Below are 11,024 nucleotides of genomic sequence, written 5' to 3' on the forward strand. Positions count from 1 at the left end.
CAGCACTGGATCCCAAAACTGAAGGAGAAAATAGAAAAATTAAAAATAAAAATTAAATAAAAAATAAAATTAAAAAAATAGAATAAAAAGTTTTAAAAATAAAAAATTAAAAATAAAAATTAAATAAAAAACAAAACTAAAAAAAAAAAAAAGTTTTAAAAATAGAGATTAAAAATAAAAATTAAATAAAAAATAAAATTAAAAAAATAGAATAAAAAGCCTTAAAAATAGAAAAATTAAAAATAAAAATAAAATAAAAAATAAAAATAAAAAATAGAATAAAAAGCTTTAAAAATAAAAAAAATAAAAATAAAAATTAAATAAAAAATAAAATTAAAAAACATAAAGTAAAAAGCTTTTAAAATTAAAAATAACAATTAAATTAAAAAAATAAAAAGCTTTAAAAATAGAAAAATTAAAAATAAAAATTAAATAAAAAACAAAACTAAAAAAAAAATAAAAAGTTTTAAAAATAGAGATTAAAAATAAAAATTAAATAAAAAATAAAATTAAAATAATAGAACAAAAAGCCTTAAAAATAGAAAAATTAAAAATAAAAATAAAATAAAAAATAAAAATAAAAAATAGAATAAAAAGCTTTAAAAATAAAAAAAAAAATTAAATAAAAAATAAAATTAAAAAACATAAAGTAAAAAGCTTTTAAAATTAAAAATAACAATTAAATTAAAAAAATAAAAAGCTTTAAAAATAGAAAAATTAAAAATAAAAATTAAATAATAAATAAAATGAAAAAATAAGATAAGATTTAAAATAAGAAAGATTAAAAAAAAATTAAAAAAATAAAAAGCTTTAAAAATAGAAAAATTAAAAATAAAAATTAAATAATAAAATGAAAAAATAAGATAAGATTTAAAATAAGAAAGATTAAAAAAATAAATAAAATTAAAAAAATAAAAAGCTTTAAAAATAGAAAATAGAAAAATAAAAATTAAATGAAAAATAAAATTAAGAAAAAAAGTAAATAGCGTTAAAAATAGAAAGTAGAAAAATGAAAATTAAACAAAAAAATTAAAAAATACAATAAAAAGCTTCAAAAATAGAAAAATTAAAAATAAAAATTAAATAAAAAATAAAACTAAAAAATAAAAAAAAAAGCTTTAAAAATAGAAAAATAAAAAATAAAAATTAAATAATAAATAAAATGAAAAAATAAGATAAGATTTAAAATAAGAAAGATTAAAAAAAAATTAAAAAAATAAAAAGCTTTAAAAATAGAAAATAGAAAAATAAAAATTAAATGAAAAATAAAATTAAAAAATAAATAGCGTTAAAAATAGAAAAATTAAAAATGAAAATTAAACAAAAAAATTAAAAAATACAATAAAAAGCTTCAAAAATAGAAAAATTAAAAATAAAAATTAAATAAAAAATAAAACTAAAAAATAAAATAAAAAGCTTTAAAAATAGAAAAATTAAAAAAAATTAAAAAGTAAAATAAAAAGCCTTAAAAATAGAAAAATTAAAAATAAAAATTAAAAAAAAGCTTTAAAAATAGAAAATAGAAAAATAAAATATTAATTAAAAATAAAATTAAAAAAATAAAATAAAATGCTTTAAAAATAGAGAAAGTAAAAAAAATTAAATGAAAAATAAAATTAAATAAGTTTTAAAATAAAAAAAATTAAAAATAAAAAATAAATAAAAAATAAAATTAAAAAAATAAAATAAAAAGCTTGAAAAATTAAAAAATTAAAAATAAAATTAAATAAAAAAAGATTTAAAAATAGAAAAATTAAAAATAAAAATTAAATAAAAAATGAAATTGAAAACATAAAATAAAATGCTTTAAAAATAGAAAAATTAGAAATGAAAATTAAATAATAAGTAAAAAAAAGCTTTAAAAATAGAGAAATTAAAAATAAAAAATAAATAAAATAAAATTAAAAAAATAAGAAGTTTTAAAAGTAGAAAATAAAAAAATTAAATAATAAAAAAATTAAAAAAATAACAAGCTTTAAAAATAGAAAAATTAAAAATAAAAATTTAATAAAAAATAAAATTAAAAAAATAGAATAAAAAGCTTTAAAAAAGAAAAATTAAAAATAAAAATTAAATAAAAAACAAAACTAAAAAAAATAAAATAAAAAGCTTTAAAAATAGAAAAATTATTAATAAAAATGAAATAAAAAGTAAAATTAAAAAATAAAATAAAAATTAAATAAAAAATAAAATTAAAAAAATAAAACGCTTTAAAAATGGAAAATAGAAAAAAAATTAAATAAAATTAAAAACATAAAATAAAAAGCTTTAAAAATAGAAAATAGAAAAATGGAAATAAAATAACAAATAAAAATTAAATATAAATTAAAATTAAAAAAATAAAATGCTTTAAAAAAAGAAAAATTAAAAATAAAAATTAATGAATAAAATTAAAAAATAAAATAAAAAGCTTTAAAAATAGAAAAATTAAAAATAAAAAAATTAAAAAAAAATTAAAAAACTTTAAAAATAGAAAAACTAAAAAAATTTAAATAAAAAATAAAATTTAAAAAATAAACTAAAAAGAATTAATAAAAGAAAAATTAAAAATGAAAATTAAAAAATATTTAAAAAAATAAATAAAAAGCTTTAAAAATAGAAAAATTAAAAATAAAAAAAATTAAAAAATAAAATAAAAAACTTTAGAAATAGAAAAAGTAAAAATAAAAATTAAAAAAAAAAAAAACCAAACCTTTGAAAATAGAAAAAATAAAAAAAATTAAATAAAAAATAAAATTAAAAAAAAACCTAAAAACTTTAAAAAAAGAAAAATTAAAAATAAAAATTAATAAAAAAAATTAAATAAAATAAAAAGCTTTAAAAATAGAAAAATTAAAAAAAAAATTAAAAAATTAAATAACAATTAAAAAAAATTAAAAAATATAAAGCTCTAAAAATAGAAAATAGAAAAAAATAAAAAAAATTAAATAAAAAATAAAATAAAAAAAAACCTAAAAAACTTTAAAAAAAGAAAAATTAAAAATAAAAATTAATAAAAAAAATTAAATAAAATAAAAAGCTTTAAAAAGAGAAAAATTAAAAAAAAATTATTAAAAAATTAAATAAAAATTAAAAAAATTAAAAAATATAAAAAATTAAAAAATATAAGCTCTAAAAATAGAAAATAGAAAAAAATAAAAATGAAATGAAAAAAAATTTAAAAAAAAGCTATAAAAAAAGAAAAATTAAAAAAAATTATTAATAAATGAAAAAATAAAAACCGTAAAGTGCTGCAAAGTACTGTAAAAGGACCGTAAAAGGTCGTGCCGTAAAGCGCGGCTGTCGTAAAAGGTGCCGTAAAGCGCGACTGTCGTAAAAGGTGCCGTAAAGCGCGACTGTCGTAAAAGCGGCCGTAAAGCGCGACTGTCGTAAAAGGTGCCGTAAAACGCGACTGTCGTAAAAGGTGCCGTAAAGCAAAACTGTCGTAAAAGCGGCCGTAAAGCGCGACTGTCGTAAAAGCGGCCGTAAAGCGCGACTGTCGTAAAAGGTGCCGTAAAACGCGACTGTCGTAAAAGGTGCCGTAAAACGCGATTGTCGTAAAAGCGGCCGTAAAGCGCGACTGTCGTAAAAGCGGCCGTAAAGCGCGACTGTCGTAAAAGCGGCCGTAAAGCAAAACTGTCGTAAAAGGTGCCGTAAAGCGCGACTGTCGTAAAAGCGGCCGTAAAGCGCGACTGTCGTAAAAGCGGCCGTAAAGCGCGACTGTCGTAAAAGCGGCCGTAAAGCGCGACTGTCGTAAAAGCGGCCGTAAAGCGCGACTGTCGTAAAAGGTGCCGTAAAGCGCGACTGTCGTAAAAGGTGCCGTAAAGCAAAACTGTCGTAAAAGGTGCCGTAAAGCGCGACTGTCGTAAAAGGTGCCGTAAAGCGCGACTGTCGTAAAAGCGGCCGTAAAGCGCGACTGTCGTAAAAGGTGCCGTAAAGCGCGACTGTCGTAAAAGCGGCCGTAAAGCGCGACTGTCGTAAAAGCGGCCGTAAAGCGCGACTGTCGTAAAAGGTGCCGTAAAGCGCGACTGTCGTAAAAGGTGCCGTAAAGCGCGACTGTCGTAAAAGGTGCCGTAAAGCGCGACTGTCGTAAAAGCGGCCGTAAAGCGCGACTGTCGTAAAAGGTGCCGTAAAGCAAAACTGTCGTAAAAGCGGCCGTAAAGCGCGACTGTCGTAAAAGGTGCCGTAAAGCGCGACTGTCGTAAAAGCGGCCGTAAAGCGCGACTGTCGTAAAAGGTGCCGTAAAACGCGACTGTCGTAAAAGGTGCCGTAAAGCGCGACTGTCGTAAAAGCGGCCGTAAAGCGCGACTGTCGTAAAAGGTGCCGTAAAGCGCGACTGTCGTAAAAGGTGCCGTAAAGCGCGACTGTCGTAAAAGCGGCCGTAAAGCGCGACTGTCGCAAAACTGCCGTAAAGCGCGACTGTCGTAAAAGCGGCCGTAAAGCGCGACTGTCGTAAAAGGTGCCGTAAAGCGCGACTGTCGTAAAAGGTGCCGTAAAGCAAAACTGTCGTAAAAGGTGCCGTAAAGCGCGACTGTCGTAAAAGCGGCCGTAAAGCGCGACTGTCGTAAAAGGTGCCGTAAAGCAAAACTGTCGTAAAAGGTGCCGTAAAGCGCGACTGTCGTAAAAGGTGCCGTAAAGCGCGACTGTCGTAAAAGCGGCCGTAAAGCGCGACTGTCGTAAAAGGTGCCGTAAAGCGCGACTGTCGTAAAAGCGGCCGTAAAGCGCGACTGTCGTAAAAGGTGCCGTAAAGCGCGACTGTCGTAAAAGCGGCCGTAAAGCGCGACTGTCGTAAAAGCGGCCGTAAAGCGCGACTGTCGTAAAAGGTGCCGTAAAGCGCGACTGTCGTAAAAGCGGCCGTAAAGCGCGACTGTCGTAAAAGCGGCCGTAAAGCGCGACTGTCGTAAAAGGTGCCGTAAAGCGCGACTGTCGTAAAAGGTGCCGTAAAGCGCGACTGTCGTAAAAGCGGCCGTAAAGCGCGACTGTCGTAAAAGGTGCCGTAAAGCGCGACTGTCGTAAAAGGTGCCGTAAAGCGCGACTGTCGTAAAAGGTGCCGTAAAGCGCGACTGTCGTAAAAGGTGCCGTAAAGCGCGACTGTCGTAAAAGGTGCCGTAAAGCGCGACTGTCGTAAAAGGTGCCGTAAAGCGCGACTGTCGTAAAAGCGGCCGTAAAGCGCGACTGTCGTAAAAGGTGCCGTAAAGCGCGACTGTCGTAAAAGCGGCCGTAAAGCGCGACTGTCGTAAAAGGTGCCGTAAAACGCGACTGTCGTAAAAGCGGCCGTAAAGCGCGACTGTCGTAAAAGCGGCCGTAAAGCGCGACTGTCGTAAAAGGTGCCGTAAAGCGCGACTGTCGTAAAAGCGGCCGTAAAGCGCGACTGTCGTAAAAGGTGCCGTAAAGCGCGACTGTCGTAAAAGCGGCCGTAAAGCGCGACTGTCGTAAAAGGTGCCGTAAAGCGCGACTGTCGTAAAAGGTGCCGTAAAGCAAAACTGTCGTAAAAGCGGCCGTAAAGCGCGACTGTCGTAAAAGGTGCCGTAAAGCGCGACTGTCGTAAAAGCGGCCGTAAAGCGCGACTGTCGTAAAAGGTGCCGTAAAGCGCGACTGTCGTAAAAGCGGCCGTAAAGCAAAACTGTCGTAAAAGGTGCCGTAAAGCGCGACTGTCGTAAAAGGTGCCATAAAGCGCGACTGTCGTAAAGTTAAAGTACCACAACAGGAGTCAAAAAACCCTTATAAAATGGACTTTAATGAATTTCCCAAATGCTGACCGTTCAGCTGTGTTTACCAGAGACTTTCGGGGCACAGGTTTTTAAAGCGCTTTAATAGCATCTCCTGCTGGGCCATGGCTGCTGCGGAGCTGGTCCCAGCTTGCAGGGTGCTGCTTGAGCTGTTTGTTGCAAGGGGGATGCCGGCAGCAGCCGCCCCGCCGACCCCCGCTCCTCCCGCGAGTCCGCCCCTTGCCGCCGCGAGTCTCCAACGGGACACGCCCCCCACCTCCCCGTCGGACCGTACAGCTCCGTTAACAGCAGTCCTCCTCCCCCTGCCGCCCCGCCCGCCGCCCTCGCGGTCCCGCCACCCATCCCCAGCCACTCCCACCATCCCCGCCTTTGCCATGCCGTCGGTCCCTGCCGTCCCGGCTACGGCGGGCCCCGCCCCTCAGTTCCGCCTCTACGGGCCCGCCCATCAGCGTCACCGTGGCCCCAGCCCCCCAGTCCGCCGCTTCCCCGCCGCTGCCAGCGCGGCCGCTCCTGCCGCCCCCCACGTCCCCCTCGCCCCCTTTGCCGATACAGCGGGGCCGGCGGCGGCTCAAGTCCCGTCGCTGCTGCGTCTTTGCAGTTCCCTGCGGCTCCCGGATCTGCAGTGCCGAGCACGCCTGGCGCGGCCGCGCTGCGTCCCCAGCGCCACCTGTGCGCGTTGCCGCGGGAGCCCGCCCTCCCCCCGCCCTGGCGTTCCAAGCGCACGCCGCACACCCCGAGCTGCCCACGGGCCCCGCCGCGGGACAAACCCCCACGGCTACCCCTGTCCCTGCCGGCGTTTCAGCGCAATCCCCCGGTCCCGGCACAGCCCCGCTTGCGCTGGGACCGGGGCGCCCCACCCCGCCCAGCCCGCCCGTGCCGGCGCCGCGGCGCCTACACCGGTGTCTGCAGCCTCTGCCGTGCCTGCTGCCGCTCCAGCCCAGCTCCGGTCAGCGCCGCCCCTGCCCGCCGGGCCGGCAGCCGCCCCAGCCCCCAGCGGCTGCACGCCGCGGTCGAGCCGCCGACCAGCCCCCCGCCCGCCATGCCGTCCCCCCCCGCAGCAGCCTCCCGCCGCCTCCACGCCGCTCCTCCCGCCTCCCGCGATCATCTCCCGTTGACGAGGGGCCGCTCCGCCGCCGCCCGTGGGGCGGAGCCGCGCCTTCTCCCCCGCAGCCCCCCCCCCCCCGCTTCAGAGCTGCTGGATGGCGCCGCTCCGCCGCTGCCCGTGGGGCGGAGCCGCGCCTTCTCCCCCGCGGCCCCCCCCGCTTCAGAGCTGCGCGATGGCGCGGCTCCGCCGCTGCCCGTGGGGCGGAGCCGCGCCTTCTCCCCCGCGGCCCCCCCCGCTTCAGAGCTGCTGGATGGCGTCGCTCCGCCGCTGCCCGTGGGGCGGAGCCGCGCCTTCTCCCCCGCAGCCCCCCCCCCCGCTTCAGAGCTGCTGGATGGCGCCGCTCCGCCGCTGCCCGTGGGGCGGAGCCGCGCCTTCTCCCCCGCGGCCCCCCCCGCTTCAGAGCTGCTGGATGGCGCGGCTCCGCCGCATCCTGCAAGCACGGGCGTCCCGGCGATCCCTTCCATGACCGCAGCCGCGGCTCCGTTCCCGTTTCCGCAGCCGACTCATCCAACCCCAGCGCCGCTTCCGGGATCAGCCGCACGCATGCGCAGTTCTATCCCCACGGCCCCGCCGCCACCCCCCCACTGCTTCGGCCGCAGCTTTGGTGCAGCCCGGTCCCGGTTCCGAGCCGCTGCCTGCCGCTGTCCGGCCGCAGCCGGCATCCCTGTGCCCTGGCACGCCGCTTCCGCCGCCACCGTGTCTGTGCACGGCACCACAGCAAGCGAAAACTGCAGAGCCTCGCATGTATCCTTCCCTCTGCCGGGCACCGAGAGATCCAGCGCCGGCACAAGGAAGAAATATAAAAAGAGTTGTAACGTATAAAATGAAAGATCTTAATTTCTTCTAATACATTACCCTACCAGCTAGGGTTTAACATTGTTTTCTAATTTTTGGACCGGTATCTGGGTTATTATATGCATATATATTTTTTTCTTCTTTGATTTCTTTTGCTTTTTCTAGAATGACTTTTCTGTGGTCATGAATTTTCAACAATCTGATATATTAAACGTTCCATAAACACCCCCTTCGTTGGCCAATAAATAGTCTAAAGCCAACCTATTCTGATACACTACAGGTTTTGTTTGGCTTAGCTGACTTGATATTAACTCTAATGCTGGGCAGTTCCATTTGCTATCATTTCTATAGCTGCTTGGGGACTTGTAATACAACTCAATAGATAATTTGGGGTCAATACAGAGTTAAATTGCTGTGCTGGTTTTACCTTTTCGTTTATTATTTGTTTTTTACCAAATCTTGAACCGAATCTTCAAATCCATCTCTTTCCTTTTGGACATTCAATTCCAAATCTATTACCACTTTTTCCTAAGTTTCTTGTAATCCAATAATTTACTCTGTTTTGCCTACAGGTTCTTAATTTGGATGGATTATAACAGTGGCCGTTGACATAGGTAAGTGTAATAAAAGAGGAACTTTGGTTTCTTTCCATGTGATGCTTTCTGTAGCATTTGTGACACGATCTTGTTGGTATCCCGAAAGGGAAAAGACAACAAATGAGTGCCAGAAGCAGGAATAACAGAGGTCCAGTATGGTTTATACTCCCTCCTCCCATGCCTGTGAGGTTGCAACCCACAGCAGGTGTATTTGATCTTCTTCGTGGCAAAATACAGAGGCCAATCTGGTCTTGCCCTCTATTTCCTTGTCACTTTCTCTTAACTAATTTCCAGGCAAATTGCTTTGGACACCCTTTAACTGTGGTCTCTTAACATTCTTCAGGTACCTCTCATTCAACAGGCACTAATAATTCCCATCCACAAAGCTAAGTTATTACTTTAACACTTTTTGCAATAAGAGCATAAATGTTATGAACTACAATACTAATTATTCTCACAATTCAAGCATTTACTTATAACCCAGCTAGCATGTCCAGTATTGGAATGAATCAAATAAAGTTTACTGATGGAAATGGTAATTCCCCTTCTCCCCTGTACAATTCTCAGGCTAAGGTCAGAACACAAAAACAGTCTTGATCCTTCTATCTGGAGTATTCTTCCCCTAAGGAGATGTTTTATTCAGGCAGTGCTTGAAACCAGTGGTATAAGCATTGTCTTACCTCTATGTGGCTTCACCAGGGCTTTGCTTGGGACACCACAGGATCCCACTAGGCCCAACAGAGAACATTTGTCCCCACTGCTGCCCCTTCCACGTCGGGGGTAGTGCAGGCAGCTGGCACACCACAGAGAAGGTGTGTGGGCACCATGTGGGCAGTGTGAGGACGCACGGTGAGGCCATCACCCAGGCATGGTGGGCAGGCGGGGGCCGGGGGCACCCACCCCAGCTCCGGGCTGCGAGCAGGGGGTTGGGAAAGGCGTGTTTTTCCCTTTAAGAGGCAGGCCCTGGAGCTGCTTCCTCTCAGCCTTGCAAGAGCCCTAAACACAGTGCATCAGCCTGCAGCCTGCCCGCAACCAGCGTGAGTAGGGCTTGGCCCCAGTGCCGGGACTGGGGAGGGCTGGCACCGCGGGGCGATGGGCACCCTGCTTGCCGCGAAGGGCAGGGGGGGCTGGCATTGCCATGGAGGGAGCCGGGCATCACTGCTGTGGGTGCCAGGCATCGCCGTGCTGGGTGCTGCAGCACGATGCTCACAGCTGGGAACGTGGGGCGCGCAGCACATCACTGCAGCGCTGGGTTCCGGGGGGGTCACCCGGCACTGGGGTGCAGGGGGAGCGGGGCTGGTGCCCTGCACAGCGAGGCGTGAAGCTGCCGAGCCTCGAGCCCACCGTGTGTCGCGTGGGCAGCACGTGTCCCCGCGGTGTCCCCAGGCTCCGGGGCCAGCAGCGCCGCCGCTGCCGCGCCAGCTCCCGGGGCTGCGCCGGCACCCTGCGCCCCCGGGCACCGGCGCTGCCGGCCACAGTGCGTGGTGGCAAAGTGCGGCTGCACCCCACGGTGAGCAGAGGCACCGGCTGCAGGGGAGAGCCTGGGATTGAGCAAGCTGCGGTGGGAGCAGCTGGTTTCACGCTCGGAGCCTGCAGAGCACCACTGTACCCGCTATTGGACCCTTCCGGCTTGAGCATCTGCTCTCCCACAGCCCCCTGGCCCGGGGTATGTTTGCAGGCACTCGTGAGCCTTGTCTAAGGGCACGGATGTCAGACCCCACCCTGGTCTGGGAAGGGGTCTGCCGGAGGCTTGCCGGGTGCCGGGCCCCCTCTGCCGGCTCCGGGAATGCTCACAAGTAGCCAATTCTGCTGGGGGGAGGTGGGGTGTGGGGAGGTTTCATTTTGTTTTGTTTTGTTTTGTTTCCTTTATATTTTCCACATCTTGCTCAACAGCTGGCACTTGCAGCTGCTTGGGGTGGCTGCCAGCTGGGCAGCGTGGGACAGTCCCTGTCGTGGGATGTGTGCAAGGATGATCCCCATGGGCCACTGCTGCCACCCCACTTGGCCGTGCCACCCCATGGGTGGTGGCCCCTTCCTGCAGTGCCAGGTTGTCACTGACACCCACCTGCCCTTCCAGGCTGGTCCTGCCTCCCAGTTCATGAGTCAAGGCCATGAGGGAGAGAGGCAAGGCTGGATTTGACCAGGGCAAAGAGCAGGTATCTCCATTGCATCCTGGCCCCTCTTCCAGCCCCATCCATGTCCTGCTGAAGGATGCCATTGTGCCTGTCCCTGCTGGAGCACAAGTGCCTTATCTCTATGTGCCCCTTGCCTGAACTCCATTTGAAGTCTGGTGCCTTCTTCTCTGAGCATTGGCTATGAAAAGATGTGTTTTTCTGGACATCTTCTAATAAAATGGTGGAGAAAGCCCTGGAGTGACATGGTTGTGTCCCCATCTCTGTCCCAACACAAGAGAAAGGTTTGCTGTGGAGAAAGTATTTGGGGGTCCCTGGCTGTCTCATCCTTGGCTGAGCATTGTCTCATTAGTGCTGGCTCAGCTCAGCTCCTGCAAGTGCCTCGTGTTCCCTCATTAGTGAGTGTTAATTAACCCCCTGGGTGTCAGGACTGAAAGCTGCAAGGTGAAGCAGTTCCTACTGGTCATGGGTTTTAGATGGGTTTTAGGCATGTGAGTTAACCCCCTCCCAAACTGAGAGCTGAGCAGGGAGGGCAGTATCCTACTCCAGGGTCCTTCTTCAGGGAGGGCTTGGGACACCCTTCCCACCTCCATGGTCCCTTAGGTGCTGCCTGGGGCTGAGCCATTCCTGTGTAGCTTGGAGCACCCTCTTTGGGTTCTCCTTCCTTCCTTCTTTGCCTTGCCATGGG

The sequence above is a fragment of the Molothrus ater genome, chromosome 13 (assembly GCF_012460135.2).
Source record: "Molothrus ater isolate BHLD 08-10-18 breed brown headed cowbird chromosome 13, BPBGC_Mater_1.1, whole genome shotgun sequence".
NCBI classification, from domain to species: domain Eukaryota; kingdom Metazoa; phylum Chordata; class Aves; order Passeriformes; family Icteridae; genus Molothrus; species Molothrus ater.